This window comes from Lolium perenne, chromosome 2, assembly GCF_019359855.2.
Source record: "Lolium perenne isolate Kyuss_39 chromosome 2, Kyuss_2.0, whole genome shotgun sequence".
NCBI classification, from domain to species: Eukaryota; Viridiplantae; Streptophyta; class Magnoliopsida; order Poales; family Poaceae; genus Lolium; species Lolium perenne.
The window spans coordinates 64,448,473-64,469,525 of NC_067245.2; the positions used below are offsets into that span (position 1 = coordinate 64,448,473).

General features: G+C 55.4%; 1 pseudogene; it reads left to right on the top strand.

Annotated features, from left to right (window-relative positions):
- The first annotated feature begins 6,644 nt into the window (after nucleotides 1-6,644).
- LOC127328613 (putative serpin-Z5) lies at nucleotides 6,645-8,934 on the top strand (annotated as a pseudogene).
- The last annotated feature ends 12,119 nt before the right edge of the window (nucleotides 8,935-21,053 follow it).

The window sequence follows — 21,053 nt, forward strand, 5'->3', positions numbered from 1 at the left end:
ATGGGCGCTTTGAAAAGGGGAGCCGTCCAAGGCAACGGGGGGCCCCTAAACAAGGCCCTATAAGCAGTCCGCACAGAGAACGAACCGGAGGGCGACAGGCGCCAAGAAGGCGAATCTAGTCCTCCCGGCAAGGCGTCCGGGAGGAGGTTCCGCAGCCGGGCCAGACTCAGGGCCTCTCCCTGGGTAAGCCCGCGACGGAACAGGATATCCCAGCCCCTCTGGGCGACGTCGGCGACAAGACAGGGTGGGTTGGCGCAAATAGCGAACAGGTCCGGGAAGTCCAGGCAGATGGGACTAGCCCCCAACCACGGGTCCAGCCAGAACATGGTCCCTCTACCATCGCCTATGGAGAAGGACAGTCCCGCTCTAACCTCATGCTTAACGTCCTGGAGGGCCCTCCAAAACTGAGATCCCTCCCGACGATCACAGGCAAGCAGAGGCCGGCCCCGTAGGTATTTCGCCTTGATTAACTTAAGCCACAAACCCCCATCATCAGAGAGGATCCTCCAAACCCATTTCAGAATGAGGGCCACATTCATGTGACGAGAGGAGATTATCCCTATGCCCCCAAGATCCTTGGGGGCGCACACATCGGCCCATTTGACCATGTGATATTTTTGGCGGCCTGTCCTATCCTGCCAGAAGAAGCGAGATAGCTCTTTGTCGAAGGCCGCATGTACCCCTTCAGGGAGGAGGTACAGGCCCATGATATACATGGGAAGACTAGACAGGCATGAATCGATGAGGACTGTTTTGCTACCCTTGGAGGTGAACCTCCCGCGCCATGGTTTAGCCTTCGCTCTAACTCGCCCCACAAGGGGGGCGAGGTCTCTAATAAGGATCCTAGAATCCCTAACAGGCACCCCCAAGTAGCTCACAGGGAAGATTGCCAACCTACAATTGAGGTTGTCAGCGATCCGCTGTTGAGCTTCCGGAGGGTACCCCAAGACCACTACCTCACTTTTGTCAAAGTTTATTTTGAGGCCTGACATGGCCTCAAAACAGAGGAGAAGGAACTTGGTGTTCTGGATGTCCCGGTCCGAGCCCTCGAACATGATCATGGTATCGTCCGCATACTGGAGGTGGGTCACCCCTCCACCAGGGATGAGGTGGCTGACCACTCCGGTAATATGGCCCGAGATCCTAGCCCTCTCCAGGATCTCGACCAGGGAGTCAACCGCCGCGTTGAAGAGGATAGGGGAAAGGGGGTCACCCTGTCTCACTCCACATGCCGGCCTAAAATAGGGACCCACTTCCCCATTAATGTTGATGGCCGTGCTGCCAGTCATCACCGTCTGCATAATCCAGCCAATCATACGGTCGTCAACGCCTCTCCTCTGGAGGACCTGCCGGAGGAAGGACCAATCCAAACGGTCGTACGCTTTCTGGAAATCTAGTTTTAGGAAGACACCCCTCTGGTGTCGACTCCTAACCTCGTGCACAATCTCGTGCAGAGCTAGAATCCCATCATGGATGTGGCGGCCCTTAAGGAAGGCAAACTGGTATTGGTGCGTAATCTGCTCCATAACCGGGGCCAACCTTACCGCACACACCTTGGAGAACAACCGCTGGATTACGTTGATGACCGTAATAGGCCTGAACTGGCGTATATCCGTGGCCCCCACAACCTTGGGGATCAAGGTAATAACACCGTAGTTCAGCCGCCCCATGTCAAGAGTTCCCACGTAGAACTCTTGAAACATTGGCATGATAGTCTCCTGGAGTTTCGCCCAGAATTTCTGGAAGAAGACAACCGGGAGACCATCAGGGCCAGGGGCCGAGCTAGTCTTCATGCCCTCAAGCGCGCCCCGGACTTCCGTTGGGAGGAACGGAAGGGTGAGGGCGGCATTCTCCTCGTCTGAGACCCAGGCCCTAGCTGGCCATAGATCTGCCGCGAGGGCAACCCCGGTTCTGGGGCCCACCGCGAAGAGGCCTTTATAGAAGGAATAAATATGGGTGGTGATCTCCCCGGCCTCCTCCAACAGGAGATCACCATCCCAAAGACAGGGGATGGAACACTTCCGGCGACGGCCATTGGCAATCGCATGGAAGTAAGCAGTGTTCGCATCCCCCTGGAGGAGCCAATTCTGGCGACTCCGTTGTCGCCAGAAAACCTCCTCCCCACGGAAAATCTCCATGAGCGAGTGTTCCAGGGCGAAGCGCTGAAGCCACTCCTCAGCGGCTAAGCCCTCCTCGTCCGCGGCGCAATCTAACTCCTGGATCTGGCGGAGAAGTAGGTCCTTCTTTAGGCGAACCTCCGCCCTGAGGTTCGCCCCCCAGCCACGCATAAACTGGCGGGCAATCTTCGTGCAGTGATGCCAAACATCGACTGCGTTGAAGACGCGTGGTGGGGACTCTGCCGCCCGCTCCCACTTGTAGCCAACCGCCTCCACAAACCCTGGCTGATTAAGCCAGAAGTTTTCAAAGTGGAAACGGTTTAGCCTCGGGGGGGGGGGGGGGTAAAGCCCCCCGAGCACAGGAGAAGTGGGGAGTGGTCAGACCCGATCCTGGTGGCCGCCCTGAGGGTGCATAATGGGAATTCCATTTCCCATTCAACGGACACAAAGACCCGGTCCAGCACACTCTGGACCGGGTCAATGCGGTTGTTGCACCACGTGAACCGGGCACCCACTCTAGTGATCTCTCTAAGGGCGAGATCCGCAAGGCAGTCGTTGAACATCCGCATCCTCGGGATGTCCACGCGACGCGAGCTCTTGTCCTCCGGGGAGCGTATCAAGTTAAAATCACCGGCTACTACCACTGGGGTGGTACACCGGTCAATCTTAGCCCGCAGCTCCACCAGGAAGGCCTGAGATCTGGAATGGTCCGCCGGCCCATAGACAATAATAACCTCCCAGCTGAGGTTAGATCGTCTATGGGTAACGGCCATACTCACAAAGAACTCGCCGTGCTCCATATCCTCGACCTCGAAGGTATCCTCCCTCACGCCTAGGAGGATGCCACCCGAGTGACCCGAGGCAGGACGCCAATGCCAGGCGAACTTGTGTCTACTAAGACCCTCCAGCTCATGGAGGAGGAAAGACTCCTTAATCGTCTCTTGGAGCCCAACAATATCCACATTCTCGCGCCGTATGTATTCCTTCAGTTGTTGTTTGCGACCCGGGGCCTCGAACCCCCTGATGTTCCAGATGAGTGAGAAGAAGGGGGCACTCATTGGATCACATCGGCTTGGGGGGTCCCCCTACTGGGAACCGAACGAGCCCTACTACGTGTCGAGGGACCGGACGGGGGTCTAGGAGGTCTCCCCCGCGGCCCCCCTACCTGGGGGGCCGCGTCAGAGCTATCCAACGGGGTAGACCCATTGGACGGCTCCAGACCAGACCCTGATGCCAGCTGCACCGGGTCAGTCGAGGTAGCGGAGGTCGCCCTCTCGCGCTCCAACTGAGCGCGAGATGCTGCGAGTACGCCATCGTAGACCTCCTTGGCCTGAATCGCCGCCAGCTGTTCAGCCCGAGGGCCGCGCTCACCCCTGAAAACCACACCGCAATCCGACGCCACCTGACCAAGGTGGTCGAGCGACGCCGTAGCAAGAACCGAGAACCGAGAGCCCGAGTTGGGGGGAGGAGGAGCAAAGGAGGGGGGACGAGGAGTGGAGCGTGTACCTGAGTCGAGGTTGCGGGCTGCCGCCCGCCGCTCTGCCTGCTCGGCCACGGTCGGCTCCACCACCTCGGCCCCTGAGCGAGAACGAGCGAGACTAGCGCTGTGGCGGGACGGCAGAGTGGACTGGCGCTGACGCCGCTGGGCCCTCGCCTTGGCGCCAGCCACGGGAGTGTCGGGGAAGACCGAGGCTGGCTCCAGGACAGTAGGGCCCGGGGTCGCAGGACCCTGGGGCGAGGTGGGAGTAGAGCCCGTGGAGCGCGTGTAGCAGACGAGCCCAGGCGACCTCGGTGACTGCGGGGGGCACACGTCCAACCCCACGCTTGCTGACGACGAATCCTGGGGGAAGTTGAACCCGTACTCCAAGATGGACAGGCCGCAGGACCCCACGGCAACGGCAGGAGGGGCGCGGGGGGCAGCCGCTCCCAGCTTGGCCGGCGCGCTCGTGAGAGTCCGCGCCAACCCAAGCTGGGCCGACTGCGCCCCAGGCCTGACGTCCAGGGCAGCAGAAGACTCGGCCCCGGTACCAGGAGCCTGTCGCTGGGAGTAGTCCTTGCCATCGCCGCCCAAGTCATCCTCAGAGCCTCCATCGGAAGAAACATCATCATCGTCGGCATCGTCATCATGGTGGGACTGAGATGGGTCGAGGGGAGGGGTCTGAGCCCCCGCCTGGGCCTCGTCCCCCTCCACCTCCACCGTCAGGGCCCGACCACCCTTCCCGAAGAAGACGTGAGGAAGAGTGCAAGCAAGCTTCGTGGGATCTGGGCAGAGGATCAACATGCGCACCGGCCCGGCGCCTGGGAGGGAGAGGGGGTCCACTGTGACAAGCTTGCCAATGATCTGGGAGATGAGCTCAAGGATATGGTCAGTCCTCGCCTCCTCGGGAATGCCGTGAACCCGGACCCAAACCTCAGACAAAGTAGCCACCGTATCAGGATCCACACACGACGGCAGAACAGAAACGTTGATGTTGTTGGCTGGGAGGATGGTCGAGCTACCCCAGGAAAGGGCGCGGAGGAGCTCAGCCGAGGGAAACGCCACTGCAAACTCAGTAGGCGATATCTCCCGCACGTTCCACACCCAAGTCGACTCCAGCTGAGTGAGCTCGGTGCGGATCGTGTCGACTGTCACCTCAACCTATAACGGGGGGTCCTGCTCCGGGAGCACAGTGATCACAGCAAGGTGCTGGGGGGAGCGTAGCTCCGCCCCCCCAAGGTCGATGTAGTAGAAGCCCCCATCGATCCCGTGCCCGAGGTACTCGATGACCTCCCGCCTCCTGTGGCTGTTGAAGCGCTCCGTGCATGCCGCAGCCTGGTGGCCCGGGTCGCCACAGAAGAGGCACTGCTCCGGCCTCGGGCACTCGGACCGGAAATGCCCCCTCACCCCACAGTTGAAGCAAATGTTGGCGGTGGGGGACTTCTCCGGCGTCGCCGACACCCCAAGCTGAGTATCGGACCGACCATCCAAGGGCAGTCCCTGCGGAGGTACCATAGGCAGGTGCCCAAGCTGGCTCCCACCCACGGCGCCTCCCCCGACGGCCCTACGCTTCTTCGACTTTTTCTTCTTCCTAGCTGCGGGAGGCCCAGCAGGTAGGGGGAGCGGGTCATCTCGGCGCTGTTCGCGGCGAGGCGGCGACCGGCCGCGGTCCGCCCGCCAAGACGCCTCACGGTCCTGGTCTCTGGCCGGGGGTCGGGCACGCTGCACGAGCTCGGTCCGAAGGGCCGCCTCCCTGCGTGCCGCAGCCGGAGACGGGGCACGCCGGCCCGGCAAGCCACCCCGACCGGCAGTAGTAGCGGCCGCCCCCTGGTGGCGTGGGGCAGGCTCCCGTGACCGGCCGTCCGCAAGGCCCCCGCCATCCCGGCCCTCACGCCCTTGCCTGCGAGACGGTGACGGCGCCGTGGACCTCCTGCATGGAGACGACCGGCGAGGGGAGGGACGACGTGGGGGCGAGCGGCGTGGGGGCGAGCGGCGCGGAGGAGAACGCCGCGCCGGCGGCCTGTACGGCTCGGGGGCCGGAGGACGCGGCGACGCGGGGCGAACGCGGCGGTGGTGGGGCGGAGGAGAACGGCTCGACGACGTGCTGCGCCGGCGCTTGAGCACCATGTCGCGGAAGGAGGCGACGAGCGGCGGCGGGGGTGGATGGACGCGGAGCGAACGGGCGGAGGCGGCGTGACGGCGGACTTGGTCGGGTCGCGCGGGGTGTGCAAACCCTAGCTGGTTTGCCCCCCGCCGAAGCCACAGCCACTTAGGCAGTGGGTCGGGCCGCGCGGGCCCAGCGCAGCGCGCGTCCTGGCGCCTCCAGGCTAGCATCGGCCCAGACGGCCCAGGCGCTAGCGGCCCGCACGGCCCAGCGCGAGCGGCCCGGACGGCCCAGCGCGGGCGGCGCCGACGCCACGCACGGGAGCGTCCTCCCCTCCGGCTGGACAGCGGCGGCGGCGCCGGAGCCAACTGCTCCGACCCGCGCCCGTCAGCCCTCCGCGACGGCCTCGGCGGAACACCGACCTCCAAGGCGGCCACCACCACCGAGGCCCTGGACGGCGAGATCCCCGGCAAGGGTGGTGCTGCAAGGCGCGGCGGCTCCACCGGCGCTCGTGGCGGCGGCGGACGGCGCGGCCCCTGCCCAGCCACCAGGCGCCGTTGCGGCGGGGAGCGGCGCGGACGCCCACGTCGTGCGTAGACGAGGTAGTCGCCGAGCGTCGCCGTCCCCGGCGGCGAGCAGCGCGCGACGAGCTCCGCGCGTGCCGCCTCCTCCGCGTCCACCTCGTCCGCCACGTCCGCCCAACGCCGTCCCCGGATGGACTCCGGAAGCTCCACCGCCTGTAGAGCCTCCCCCGTCCTTCCCGGCGACATCGCGCGGCGGCGGCGGCCGGACACAGCACCGCGCACCGGCGGGGGCAGCCGAATCGCCTCCTATCGCTCCAAGGCGCCTCCTTTCGCCAGAGCCCCTCTCGGCAGCCTCGCTCAGTATTTTGCTCTTCAAATACTTAGGACCTGAGCAGCAGAAATCGCAAAACTCACGTACGCATATGGAAGCCCTGAAGACGCTCGCCGTCCGCCGCCTTCCGAAACTATGCCAATGGATCTCGACGGAAGCTGCGGCTGATCTGCCAGCCCGGTCAGCGAGCTGCCAGTCCGGCCTGCAGGCGTTCGCTCTCGCGCTCAACAAGAGCCTCGCGGACGACGCTGCTAAGATCAACAAAAACCTCGTCTTCTCGCCCGTGTCCGTCTACGCGGCGCTATCGCTGGTCGACGCCGGCGCCCGCGGCCGCACCCTCTCGGAGATGCTCGGCGTCCTCGGCGCGCCGTCGCGCGACGACCTCGCCGGGTCCGTCAGTGCGCTGGCGGAGCAGGCCCTGGCCAACCGGTCGGAGACGGGCGGGCCGCAGCTCAACTTCGCGTGCGGCGTGTGGCACGACGAGACCAGGACGCTCAAGCCCGCCTACATCGAAGCCGTTGTCAAGGACTACAGGGCGCAGACGTGCGCCGCAGACTTCCACCGAAAGGTCAGTACGTACCCATCTTTCGTTTCACGTACGCGCCCCGCGATCAACCTACACATTATACACACATACAGATAGATGCCGATTAAATTTCCGCATACATTATATACATATAAATAATATATCTGTGATGTTGCAGCCGAAGGAAGCAGCGAAGCAGATCAACGAATGGGTGGAGGAATCCACGAACAAGCTTATCACTGCGCGATCATTGATCACAGACACTGACCCAGGTCGACCTCGTGCTCGCCAACGCCATCTACTTCAAGGGCAAGTGGCGCCATCCTTTCGACAAGGAGGATACCAAGGACGACAGGTTCCACCGCCTAGACGGCAGCACCGTTGACGTGCCCTTCATGCGACACACATGCAACCAGCGCATCGCTTGCCACGACGGGTTCAAGGTCCTCCAGCTCCCCTACGAGGAAGGCCGGCCGTTGCCCGGTCAGCCGCAGGCGCTCTACTCGATGTGTGTCTTCCTCCCAGACGCCCGCGACGGGCTGGCGTGGCTGACCGATAGGATTGCGAGTGATCCGGACTTTCTAGGCAAGCACCTGCCCAGGGGCACCGTCGAGGTCGGTGACTTCCGTCTACCCAGGTTCAAGCTGGACTTCAACACTAGGGGCTGTTTGGTTTAGGGGATAGGTCTAGGAGATGAGGGTATCCCCAACCACTTGGTTAGGGATAGCCATTTTTCTTGTTTGGTTATATAGGATGAGAAGTGGTTAGTGGTAGCTATTTTTTTGTTTAATTCAAAGGGTAAGAAGTGGATGAGTGGTTGTGCTTACCTTTTTCATTCACATGGTGAGTATGCCCGATAGACATGAAATAAGTTGATTTGGGGATAGCTGTTGAAGTCAATCCCAATTAATCTAACTACAATTAGTAGTACAAGCCGACTTTGGATGCATACAGTTATTACAAACTAATCTGACGTTCTGGACGGAGAACCACAAAATGGCCGGAAGTGAGCTCGTCAATTGTTTGGCAAGGCGGCGTTCTGGGAAATTGGTTGGCTCGCCCGGGGCTTCAGGAGAGAGACCCAGGTCGTCGCCGCCACAGAGTCCCCTTCTCCGGCCAGCGCCCGAGCACCTCATTTGCAAACAGAGATTAGAGTCAGGGGGAGTACACAGAGGGAAGGAAAGAGCCAAGCATCGCAGGTCAATGCCCCATCGACCATCGCGCATCGTAGGCAATCTCCCCGACCTCTGCTGGCTCGTCGCCCCTCCCAGGCCACCTTAACCGGCCTCCGCAGATCCGCTGCCGCCCATCTCGGCACTCCCCTGACGCCATCCAACTATCCAAGAGACCAAGAGAGAGATGCGAGACAGGAGGGAGCAGCCACCATTCGGGGGAGAGATGGGGAAAGAGATAAAGCTGGGCGTTTCGTTTCTTTCGTGGCGGTAAGCGAACCAGGGTGAGACTAGAGACGAGAGCCGGAAGTGGTTGGTCTCATCCACCACATTTGGCCGGATGAGCTGAGCCAGCGTTTTGGCCGAATATTCCAAGAATCTGGTTACCGCTGCCACTCTCACCCTCTGAACCAAACGGATGGCAACCACATTTTTAGTGGCTACCCCTAGCCACTTGGGGATATCCCCTGAACCAAACAGCCCCTAGCTTGAGCGGCGTTCTTCATAACCTGGGGATAAACGAGGCTTTCAAGCTGGGAAAGGCCGACTTCTCTGACATGGTGGTGGTGGACAACAGCCTCCACAGGAGCCTAGCGTTGGGGGAAGTGATCCACAAGGCTGTCATTGAGGTGAATGAGGAAGGCACCGAGGCCCCACGGTGGGCGCCAACTGTCGTTGCCTAATCGACGGTACCTCGGAGGAGGGATCCTCACGAGGGGGAGAAGAAGTAGGGGCCATAGGGCGGAGTGCACACGGGACGGTGGTACGCGAGTTACCCAGCTTCGGAACACCTGCACGATGACAGGGCCTACTGCTGCTTGTCTGGAATTATCTGGGCGCTCTCGCGTTGTTACAATGAGTTGTGGTTGTCTCGCTTCTAGCTCGAGATCTCCCCTCAGGGCTCCCGGGATCCGGCTTATATAGGCGCACGGATCTAGGGTTTACATGGAGAGTCCTAGCCGGATTACAGGTTGCCTAACTACGGTACAATGTCTTGCCGTGTACGTCAAGGATCCGCCTTCCATCTACGTCGTACTGGATCCGGGTTCCTTATGGGCCTCCACGGATCCGGCTTCCTTCATGGGCCTTCACGGATCTGACTCCTGGCATAGACCTCTTCGGATCCGGGTACCTCTGTAGGTCGGTTCGGATCCGGGTACCTCTGTAAGGCGGTTCGGATCCGGCTACCTTCCTAGGGCGGTTAGGATCCGGGTACCTCTGTAGGGCGGTTCGGATCCGGCTACCTTCGTAGGGCGGTTCGGATCCGGCTACCTTCTTAGGGCGGTTCAGATCCGGCTCCTTGTTCCTGGGTTGGACATCTTCCATCTTGATCAACAACAACTGGGCCGCCCGGTGGGCCGTATGCCATCACCACCATCTGTGGGCCACCCGGGCTTGCCGGAATCGGACCATGTCGATGGTATACCTATGAAGTATATCCACAACAGTAGCCCCCGGAGTTCTCCAAGATTCACCGTCCTTCCGTCCAGCTCAGCTTGCGCATGTATCTTCATCCTTTGGCTGGAACGAATAATAGAGAATCTTGAAGGACTCCAAACTTCATATCTCCAACCAAGTATTGGCTGGAAACTTCATGATCCAATGGTCAGATTCTTCAGAGACACCATCCAACGTAATCTTCGGTATGGATCCGACTAGCCAAATGTAGGTTCGAATCTGACTAGCCAAAATAGAGGTGTGGATCCAACTACCCAAAAATATAGGTGCGGATCCGACTAACAAAAAATTAGGTGCGGATCCGGCTACCGAAAATTGAGGTGCGGATCCGACTACCAAAAATTAAGGTGCGGATCCGACTACCAAAAATTAGGTGCGGATCCGGCTACCAAAAAATTAGGTGCGGATCCGACTAGTTAGCCAGATTTTCGTCATCTTTGAAATTTTTCTTGACATAACCATATGTATGTAGCCCCCGAGCGTTGAGTCGGCTTGCTCCAAGGAGACTCGATGCTCAGAAACTTAGCCCCCAAGCGTCAAGGTGGAAATTTTTCGGTTAGTTGCTCCAAAGAGAACTTCATCGATGTAGCCCCCGAGCGCCAAGGTGAATTTACTTGAAAATCCGGCTTGGAGCTCTTAGAGAAGCTTTATCTTTATATGTGACCAAGGAATAGTGTAAATCCCAAGCATCTAGGCGGAAATTTCCAGCACTAATACTCGAAAGAAAACACACTTTTCACTTAAGATCAAAATCGCAGCCCCCGAGGGTTGGTTCCGGCTAAGCATAGCGGAATCAAGACTCAAGTTGCTTTTCCAGCTGTGCATGCTACGGATCCGCCTAACCTTATCTCATATGGATCCGGCTAGCTTCCCCTGGGCTTCTCGCGATTGCTAGGTCTGCTTGAAAACACCTTAGTTCGAGGACTGTTGAAGGTCCAAGCATCATGTACCTGATATATAAACACAAAAACACATTTGTATTAAATTGTTTCTTTGACCATGTTCAATAAACAAATGTAAGGCGGAACAAAAACGGCCTTTGAACAAATGTTTTGAAGCTGAAACTTTGCAGCAGTTGAATAACATAAAACTGTCAAGGCGGAAAAAACTCGACTATCTTGAACAGTTAATGTAATTTATATATTTTAAGCAAGTGCTGGTTTATCCGTTCTTCTGGTTTATATGCTTGACTTTTCGCGAGACGGCAAACTTTAAACACAGAACATCTGCTGAGGCGATAGCGCTTAATAGCGAAACAATCAAGAACCTCAGAAACAGAGGCCGGTTTTAAGTACCGAGATGTCACTACTAAGGAATACACACATAAAACAACAGAAAACGTGTAGGCCAGAAAACTTAAACTAACGCCCGAAAGCGGAATTTTTGCAGCGTACTGGAGCCTTAAGCGGCAAAAACAGTACAAAGTTTCTCACGATCGCGAGGCAAATCGTGGGAAAGATATGACCAACAGTGAAAGCGGTAAAAGACTCAGGGTATGAGTGAACCAATCTTAATCTCATGATCATAAAATTTTAAAATATTAAATATAAATAGGGACTTAGCTGTTTAAATGTAGCTCCACGTCGGAAGCTTGGAATGAAACCGGTCACAGCAAATGTGCGGACATAACAGTCCTGGAATCTGGCCGTGACATCTCATCGCGAAGTAAAGCCGGAAAAATCGGCGTAGTTGTAATGATCCGGAGCTGCTTTACCCAGAATCCTCACACGTTGAATCTTCGATCGGTCGGAAAGTATGACATCCTGGCCGAGAAATTCATGCACGCAATGATCCATATGTTGAAGCCTCAACTTTTTCCGCTTCATTCAATCATTTTCTCTTCTCAAGAAAACATACACAGGTCGACTGTAGCTAGCTGTTGCCATAGCAAGGAGCCGGAATCGATCGAATGTCATCTTGCATGTATGGATTGCGGCTAGCGTGCAAATTGCATGCATAGGCACTATTCAGTCAATAACCACTTGACGTGAAGATGCAAATTACATGCATAGCTTCTCCGCTATGTGGAATCGCTGTAGTTGTCTTTTTATTCATGCGACGTGCTCCAGCAAAAAGTGACCAAGCCCGCTCGTTTCCACCTTGGGATACGCCTTCCGCCTCTGTCCATGTCATGTGTGTCATGCAACTGATTCTAACCGAACCGCGGCGGCAGAGCCGGTCAATACGTGGTCGGAAACAAACGCGGCGGCAAAGCCAGCTCAAGCGGAATCAAAACAATCCGCAGCGGCAAAGCCAGCTAGACAGAGTCGGAACAGACCAACGTCATACCATGGCGGAATCAAAACACACCGGGGCGGCATAGCCAGCCATAGCGGAATCTTAATTGTTCTTTGCTTTATGTGCAGGAGTAGCCATGTCGGAAGCACATGTGCTTGCATGGATTTTGCGGAGCATGTACGTGTACTCTTCAGACTGGATCTTCACGTGATGTAGTACGAAAGATGATTTCCCCTTTTTCTTTTAGAGACTCCAAATTGATCATCGATGTGGTGCTTGGTACTCGTACACGCAGCATGTATTTGGCCAGATGGATCCGGCCTAGCCTGGTACACGCGCACAAGATCGATCGTTTCTCCGTTGAACATATGAGTCAGCTCCGATGTGGATACACGAAGATTTAGAGCTCCAAATCTGCGCTGCCGCTGGGCTTGCAAGACGGATTTTCAAAACTTATAAGGCGGATCCATCCTTAGGAGGTTCCGGCTCAAATTCTTTTCCGCGGACGTATCCTGCTCACAAGCGGTCCATGCATCGGAAATTCCTGATATAGAGCGGTTCCAGCCATGGGCGGATCCTGCTCGGATCAGATCTCCACGAAGCTCGTCTCCGGCTCGATGGCGGTCCGTGCGGAACTTACCGATGTGTTTCCGTCGAAATCGACGGTTCCGCAGATGATGATGTGGAACCCTCCCGGTTCCGGCCTCCAGACGCCGCTGGCCCCACGGTGGGCGCCAACTGTCGTTGCCTAATCGACGGTACCTCGGAGGAGGGATCCTCACGAGGGGGAGAAGAAGTAGGGGCCATAGGGCGGAGTGCACACGGGACGGTGGTACGCGAGTTACCCAGCTTCGGAACACCTGCACGATGACAGGGCCTACTGCTGCTTGTCTGGAATTATCTGGGCGCTCTCGCGTTGTTACAATGAGTTATGGTTGTCTCGCTTCTAGCTCGAGATCTCCCCTCAGGGCTCCCGGGATCCGGCTTATATAGGCGCACGAATCTAGGGTTTACATGGAGAGTCCTAGCCGGATTACAGGTTGCCTAACTACGGTACAATGTCTTGCCGTGTACGTCAAGGATCCGCCTTCCATCTACGTCGTACTGGATCCGGGTTCCTTATGGGCCTCCACGGATCCGGCTTCCTTCATGGGCCTTCACGGATCTGACTCCTGGCATAGACCTCTTCGGATCCGGGTACCTCTGTAGGTCGGTTCGGATCCGGGTACCTCTGTAAGGCGGTTCGGATCCGGCTACCTTCCTAGGGCGGTTAGGATCCGGGTACCTCTGTAGGGCGGTTCGGATCCGGCTACCTTCGTAGGGCGGTTCGGATCCGGCTACCTTCTTAGGGTCCGTTTGTTTGGGCTGCAGCTTTTGAGAAGCAGCTGTAGCTGGTGGGCTGTTAAAAAGCAGCTGTGAGAAGCAGCTGTTGAAAATAGAGTTTTGATGTTTGGTAGAAGTGCTTTTTATGGCTGCTGATGTTGGCTTTATGAGTGAAATGTCTGGAATGTCCCTGGATAATAAAGATGTTGTATAGATTCTGATTTCAAACTAATTAGCTATTTCTAACTGTTTTATAACACACTTAGCAAGTTTGATAACCAATTAATCTTAATTTGCATTTTCCTTGCTAATTTTTTTTAAACATTCTTTGTATTGGAATAATTTAGTGTTTGGTTCGAATTATCTACTGCCAAATATTGTTGATATTTTACTACTGTAATATACTAAATACATACAGACATACAAGCACCAACAGATCCACCGAAACAGCTCGCTAATAATAACTATCCGTGTGTACATCCAAGAACAATACATCCATCAATTACACATGTGTACAACACGAACTGGTACAGGCTCAGGAACGCTTGAGCACGAATGCACAATGGACGCAGCTGGACGGGAGGACGACAGGGATGAGGAGGTGCGCTGCTCGACAGGGACGACAGGGACGAGGAGAACGAGCTCCTCTCTTCCAGCGGGGCCGGAGCACACGGGAACAGGGCGGACGAGGGACGGCAAGGCGGCGGCGCCTGTGTCCGGCGGTCGACGGGGACGAGATCCCCCGACGACGCGCTCAAGTTCGACGGCGACGGCCGGCCTGAGCAAATGAAGATGGTGCGATTCTGTTTGTCCTGACCCGATTCCTTTGGAAGGGAGGGGCGGCGGCTTCAACTGCTCCGTCTCCGGCGGCGGCTTCAACTGCTCCGTCTGTGGCGGCCGACGGGGTGAGTTCTGCCCGCTGCGCTCGGTCGATTTTGGGACGGGAGGAGCAGGAGGGGAACGGGAATGGAGCGACGGAGGAGGGCTTGCGCGGCGGCGGCGGGGAACAACGCGGTCGGCGGCGGGGAACAGCTCTGGCGGCGGCTGGTTGCAACCCTATCCTGTCATATCGAGGACGGGGAGGAGAATTGTGTTCGGGGGCGTCGCTCGCTAGAGATTTGCACAGGCCGGGTTTTCTTATATCCAGTGGCAGGTTTTTCGTAAATAATCCGAAGTGCTGAGGACAGTTTCGACAGTAGCAACTCGGGAAGCGGCTGGAATCGCGGGAAGCGGCTCTCCGGGTGCTTTCCGGCTGGGGATCTCGCGTAGTGTAATATCCTAACGCGCTTCTGCACAGCGCTTCTCAATTGTTGGCTGTTTGTTTGGGCTTCTACTTTTGGACCTAAAAGCAGAAGTAGAAGCCCAAACAAACAGAGCCTTAGGGCGGTTCAGATCCGGCTCCTTGTTCCTGGGTTGGACATCTTCCATCTTGATCAACAACAACTGGGCCGCCCGGTGGGCCATATGCCATCACCACCATCTGTGGGCCACCCGGGCTTGCCGGAATCGGACCATGTCGATGGTATACCTATGAAGTATATCCACAACACTTGATGTTCAGTTCAGCTAGATACCAACCGCCGCCGGTACTTGTGGACTTCGTCCCTGATCATCCCTTTGCCTTCTTTGTGAGAGAGGAGTTGTCGGGTGCAAGCCTGTTCACAGGGCACGTCCTTGACCCCTCAACCCCAAACAAGTGACGTACATCATATCCACCACCAAGCGCGTATGGCCACGTTCTAAAGACTAGGGCCACTTTTATGTTTTTGCTGCACTTGCTATTTTCGCTTCCATAGAGTATCACCTTTTTTGTTAGTACTCCAAGCCTTTATTTTTTTGAACTATGTTAGGATTATTACAATCTGATTGCATAGCAACCAGAAACCCAGGAATTCCATCAAAACTCGAGTTTAGTGGCTCTCTTGCATAAATATGTGCCACCATATTTGTTCACGTTTTACAAGGAAGATCTTGAAGTCCTGGAAATGCTTGCTCAATTCTTTCATATTCCATGTACTAATACCTTCCATGTACTGATAGCTCTCTCATCATGTCAAATCGAGACAAGACGTTAAACAAAATTCCTTTCCTATCAGCAGCTTCACGACATCCGAGCAATTTGCTCAGTAATGGATCTTGTATATCTTCCTGTTTAATGATGCATGCATGTATCATCTATGACTACAAAACCTAACCCAACTGTTAGACAATATACTTGTTGTATTATCAGGGGGCCAAAGACCACAATATATAGTACATGTACAGGTGCACATATGCAGAAAGCTCCCTAACATATGGAGAAACTACAAGAGACAGATATATACATCTAACACCCCCCCTCAAACTCATGGTGGATCCACAACACTGAGTTTGGAGAGTAAAAAGCCATGTTGCGCTCGAGTCTGTGCCTTCGTAAAGAAATCTGCCAACTGCAAATCTGAAGGCACATAATGAACCGCAACAACCTCATCCTGCACCTGAGCACGTGTATAAAAAGCATCAACACCGATATGCTTGGTCAGCTCATGCTTGACCGGATCACGTGCAATACTGATAGCACATGTACTGTCAGACAAAAGTGGAGTGGGTGTCGTAACAGAGACCCCAAAATCTGCAAGCAACCACCGTAACCAGGTCACCTCAGCAATCAACAAGGCCATAGCCCGCAACTCAGCCTCAACACTCGAACGAGAAACCGCTACCTGTTTCTTCGTCTTCCAAGCAACAAGCGAACCACCAAAAAACACACAGTAAGCAGAAAGTGAACGACGATCCGTAGGATCACTCGCCCACGTAGCATCCGAGTAGCACTGGAGCTGGAGAGAGCTAGAACGAGGAAAGAAAAGGCGACGAGTGATCGTGCCACGAAGGTAACGGAGAACACGGAGGAGATGACTGTAGTGAACAGTGGTAGGAGCTGAGACAAACTGACTCGGAATATGAACAGGATAAGAAATATCAGGACGAGTGACAGCAAGATAAACAAGACTCCCAACAAGATGACGATAACGTGTGGGATCAGGAAGAGGATCACCATCAGTAGGACGAAGCTTAACATTAAGCTCCATAGGAGTATCAACCGTGCGCTCATCCTCAAGAGCAGCACGAGCAAGAAGATCCTGAATGTACTTCTCCTGAGAGATAGAAAAGCCATCAGAAGTGGAGGAAACCTCAATCCCAAGAAAATAACGAAGAGGACCAAGATCAGTCATGAGAAACTGATCACGAAGACGAGCCTTTACAAAGGCAATATACTCAGGATCATCACTAGTAATGATCATATCATCAACATAGAGAAGGAGAAGGGTGCGTCCACGAGAAGAAGTGTGAACGAAAAGTGCTGGATCATGAAGACTAGGAGAGAAACCAGCAGCAGTCGCCACAGAGGCAAAGCGCTCAAACCAGGCACGAGGGGCCTGTTTGAGACCATAGAGAGAACGTCGAAGACGACAAACCATCCCATCGGGAACAGAATACCCAGGAGGAGGCTGCATGTAAACCTCCTCACTCAACTCGCCATTAAGAAAAGCATTCTGAACATCAAGCTGGGAGACAGACCAACGGCGAACAGAGGCAACAGCAAGAAGAGTACGCACAGTAGTCATATGAGCCACAGGGGCAAAAGTCTCATCATAGTCACGACCGTGCTCCTGCTGAAAACCACGAGCCACAAGACGCGCTTTATAGCGCTCAAGAGATCCATCAGAGCGAGTCTTAATTTTATAGACCCACTTACACGTGATGGGACGAACACCAGAAGGGGGAGAAACAAGATCCCAAGTGCCAGTGCGCTCAAGCGCAGCGATCTTCTCAGCCATGGCAAGCTGCCATTCAGGATGACGCTCGGCATCCCGATAAGAAGTCGGCTCGGAAACGACAGAGAGACCATACTGACTAGGAGAGTAACGAGCTAGAGCACGACGCTGACGAACAGGCCGAGAAGGGGGAAGGTCATCTGCAGAAGACAAGTCATCAGAAGAAGAGGAAGAAGGGACAGAATCGGAAGGAGCCGAAGCCGGAGAACGAGGAGTACTAGGTGGACTAGACAAACGAGAGGATGGCGTCGAAGGGGGCGCATCAGAAGTAGGAGGGAGGGGAGGAGGGACAGCAGGGGGTGCATCCGGAAAAAGAAGAAAAGAGATATCATCCACCGGGTAAGTACCCGAGGTGGGGCGAGGATAGAAGGGACGCGTCTCATCAAATGTGACGTCACGAGAGATGCGCATCCGACGACCAACGGGGTCCCAACAGCGATAGCCCTTATGCTCATCACTGTAACCGAGAAAAACACACTCAACAGACTGAGCGGTCAGTTTGGTGCGTTCGCGAGGAGGCAGAAGGACATAGCAGACGCAACCAAATGAACGGAGAGTCGAGTAGTCTGGAGAAACACCAGAGAGACGCTCGAGAGGAATGCCACCCTGTAGAGCAGCGGAAGGCTGAATGTTAATAAGGTGGGCCGACGTAGCGACAGCCTCAGCCCAGAAATGTGGCGGAAGAGAAGAGGCAATCATCATAGCATGGGTGGTCTCAAGAAGATGACGATGCTTACGCTCGCCGACGCCATTTTGAGCATGCGCGCCGGGACAAGAAAACTGAGCGAGGGTGCCCTCCTCAGCAAGGACACCACGAAGGTGCGGAGAGATATACTCACCAGCAGAATCAGCACGGAACACGCGAATGGGTGAGGAATACTGAGTGCGGACCATGGCCGCAAAACCAGAATGACGCGACAACCAGAATCGGTGAGCTGGCTAGCAGAGAAAAGGTTCATCTGAAGGCGAGGAACATGAGAAACATCAGGGACAGAGAAAGAGGGAGTAGAAAGGGTGCCTGTACTAGAAACGGGAATAGAGGTACCATCAGCCGTGACAACACGGACAGGAGAAATAAGAGACCGAAGAGCAGACAGGATAGAAGACTCAGAGGTCATATGAAAGGAAGCTCCAGAATCCAGATACCACGGGGACGTACCTGACTGTGTAGAAAGTGGTGGTCGCGCAGTGCCAGAAGAGCCAGTCACAGAACCAGCAGCGCCCGGCGAGGAAGAGTCTGGAGTAGCGAGCAGACCACGAAGACCCCTGAGAATGTCCTGATCAGAGAGTGCAACTGCAGAAGATCCTGAAGAGCCAGCCTGCTGACGATCCTGGAACTGCTGACGTAAACTGGGATCCCGCGTCCAGCAGGTGGAGGAAGTGTGGCCAACCTTGCCACAGTAGGTGCAATGAGGACGAGGGCGGAGACTCGGACCGCGAGGCTGCTGACGTAAACTGGAATCCCAAGCATCAAGCAGGCAGTGAAGCTGCGCTATCTCATGCGCAGAGAGGGGCGCGACTGGAGAGGTCGAAGTACAATCAGGTGCCGACGAGGAGCTATCATCCACACGCACAGAGGCCACCAAAGGGGGTGACGGAGAGCAACACGCCGATGAAGACAGAGTCGGCAAAGCGCGGTCATAACCACGTGAAGAGGCCGCGAAAGTCGATGTAGAGCGGCATGCCGACGCAGACGGAGTCGACGAAGCACGGCCATAACCGCGGGAAGAGGCCGCGAAAGTCGATGTAGAGCGGCAGGCCGATATAGAGGAAGTCGGCGAAGCGCGGGCAGAGCCGCGTGAAGAGGCCGCAAAAGTCGATGTAGAGCGGCAGGCCGACATAGACGAAGTCGGCGAAGCGCGGGCAGAGCCGCGTGAAGAGGCCGCAAAAGTCGATGTAGAGCGGCAGGCCGAGGGAGACAAAATCGGCGAAGCACGGCCAGAGCCGCGGGAAGAGGCCGCGAAAGTCGGTGAAGAGCGGCGAGCCGACGTAGACGGAGTCGGTGAAGCGCGGGCAGAGCCGCGTGAAGAGGCCGCAAACGGCGACGAAGAATAGCTAGCAGTCATGCACGGAGGCAGCGGACAAATACCAAGTACCGAAGGTGGACCCAAAGAAGGGGCGGGATCAACGGAAGACATAGCTCTTTTTTTTTCCTTTTTCTTTTTTTTTTTTTTTTTTTGCAGCTGGAAGTCAACCGCAAGGAGATGAACTAATCTCAGCACGCAGAACGCAGCACGCAGCCAGCCAGGGAGCAGGGGAGATCGGCAGCCAGCCAGCCGATCAGAAGCAGAAAAAAAAGCGGCCGGCGCGTTCAGCAGCCAGCAGCCAGGGAGAAAACGGATCGGGGCGGGAGCGAGCAGGCAGGCCTCACGGGCGCGGGAAGGAGCAGGACGCGGCGGGAATCAGCAGAGTTCACCAGCACGGAGGGCGTCGGACGGGCAGCGCAGGGCCGGGATACTGATACGGGCGGAAGAAGCAGTAGAGAAGGCCTCGCACAGGCAGGCCAGGGAGCGGGCGCCTGGGCGTCGGGGAAGGGCGCGCGCGCGGATCCTGGCGAGATCGGCCGGACCTTGCAGAATCGATCTCCTGGCGAGCGAGATCGGATGGGATCCTGGGGCCGGACCTTGCAGGATCGGGAGCGGGGAAGAGCAGGCCACACGCGCGGGGAGCAGAGCGGAGGACAAGTAGATCGATCGGGATCGGGGAGAAGCCGGCGGTGGTGCGGCCGGGAACAAGTTTTCAGGAGGACCAATTTTGCTCTGATACAATGTTAGACAATATACTTGTTGTATTATCAGGGGGCCAAAGGCCACAATATATAGTACATGTACAGGTTAACATATGGAGAAACTACAAGAGACAGATATATACATCTAACACCAACAAGTCTGTTTTCTATATATCCAATGATCCATTAGCGTCAAGTGATTGCCATCCAACTTGAGGTTTCTGCCATTTATGTTTTTGTACTGCAACTTCCCTTTCTCTGACCGGCAGCTCTAGGTTTGCCAAATACTCCTCAATCAATTGAAAATATTTCAACTGTTTGAAGCATTGTTCACCATGGACTAAATTGTTCCTACAATTCCAGATACATAATCGGTACCAGTAAAGCAGCATTGCTATCATGCATTAAAATGACTCCATGCGACGATATCTTCTGGACCTAGGATGTAGGTTTGACGGTTTGATTTCAATTGGTCTTGAGTGACCGACCAAAAAATGTTTTGCGTGCTTGAATGAGGGAGTAGGTTTAACGTTAACCACACAGTTTGCAATCACCAGTTTCCGTAATGTGTCTTTTTTTCAGTTCTGCACAGATTACCAATCTTGAAGCTACATTTGTTTCACTACCCTCCACCAGAAAACTCTCACTTTTGGGCAACTTTAAGATTTCACAATTTTTTCCATATCCCAGCAGTGTTTTTTGTAGAACATCCCGCAACGTCCTCGTGGAAACCTGCATTTTGGATCAACATCTTTACGTTTGAAATACATTGGCTAAGCCCTTCAAATTAATCCATAATTTTGATTATGTTTTCTAGTGCATCAATTTAATATGGTAAGAAAGTCAATAATAGTTCTCAACTCTCAAGTTTAAGACGACAGCCTCTGCGGGAGCTTTTCGCTGCAGGAAGTACTCCACAAGGCTGTCATCGAGGTGAATGAGGAAGGCACTGAGACCGTCGTTGTTACCGTTTGCATGATGTTCGGTTCAGCTTGCTACCGATCGCCACCAGTGCTTGTGAACTTCATCGTTGATCATCCGTTTAACTTCTTTGTGAGGGAGGTACCGCCGGGCGCGATCCTGCTTACAGGGCACATCCTTGACCCCTTAACATGAAAGGAGTGACATGATAGCAGATTCACCATCAAGCTCGTAAGCGTGGTTTCAGGATCGAGCAGTATGCACACGTTTTTTCGACATCATGCATATATCTAGAGATTATGGCCACTTTTATGTCTTT